The sequence below is a fragment of the Staurois parvus genome, unplaced genomic scaffold (genome assembly GCF_062004578.1).
Source record: "Staurois parvus isolate SC_StPar_1 unplaced genomic scaffold, SC_StPar_1.0 ptg000159l, whole genome shotgun sequence".
In the NCBI taxonomy this organism is placed as follows: Eukaryota; Metazoa; Chordata; class Amphibia; order Anura; family Ranidae; genus Staurois; species Staurois parvus.
In genome coordinates, this window is record NW_028317955.1 from 715388 (window position 1) to 716566 (window position 1179).

The following is a 1179-nucleotide window of genomic DNA, read 5'->3' on the forward strand; positions in this document are numbered from 1 at the left end:
GATAATATTTCATACAGAGGGGGATAATATTTCAGGTATAGGGTGTCTAGTGAAGGGGTCAATACAATGCCCAAGCAGGGAAGAGTGTCAGATTGCCATTTGAAAGGAAAAGTCCGTTGTAAAGTATCCACAGTACGGGCATCAAGGGTCAGATTGAGTGCTATCCGCAATTTCGCATACAAATTGGAAATTGATCAATAAGAGGTCATCCGCGAATAATGCACATTTGTGTGTCCTGTCTCCACAGGGGATGCCCTGAATATTAGGATTATTCCGGAGCTTAATGGCTAACGGTTCAAAAGCTAATGTAAATAGAATAGGACATAGGGGACATCCCTGTCAGGTGCCCCTGCGAATAGTGATGTACTCCGAACTATATTCCTTCACTGACAGGCGGGCCAGTGGTTCACAGTATAAGGTATGATGCACTTTAAGAAAGTTCAGTGCAAAACCGTAGTGTTGCAAAACATTAAAAAGATATTCCCATGATAAGGAGTCAAAAACCTTGTGCAAATGGAACTACCTTATATGGTATCCCTCAACTATTTGCAGTTTCTATGCTTCACGTAAATATATTGATAAAAATGGAATGTTTTATTGGTCATTGTAGGGTTAAGCAATGCCTACTGAGTTTTGTATAACAGTTCTTTTCATGCATTAAACTTTCAGAGATTTAGCTTGCACACTTCGGTGTCTGGAGCTTTATTTCTCCCAGGCCTGGTGGTGAAAATAACGAGGACAGGGGCTACAGACATAGGCTAATTCCTATCAACGGGGGTACCCCATCTGATATAGTTAAAAAACTAAAAGAAATGAGGAGACAGGATCTCTGCGAATTTCCTGTAGTAGTGGCCTGCAAAACCGTCTGGACCTAGGGCTAGACTGTGGGCAATGGTTGAGAGATTTTATTGCTGTGGTCACTTTGGTCGAAGTGAATTCCTCTTCCATAAGTTCCATGTGATCTTGAGTTACCCGTGGAAGGGGAAGATCATGAAAAAAGCTATCGATCTGGGTAGAAGGCTGTTGCGGTGGGGAAGCGTAAAGTTTCAAATAAAGGTAAAAAAAATCTCGCAAGATTAGCTGAGGGTTTTGAGTCAGATGCCCAGTGCGTAGATGCAGTTTCGGTAAGGCGGTAGCATATGATCGCAGCACCAATTTTCTTGCCAACAATGTATTGGG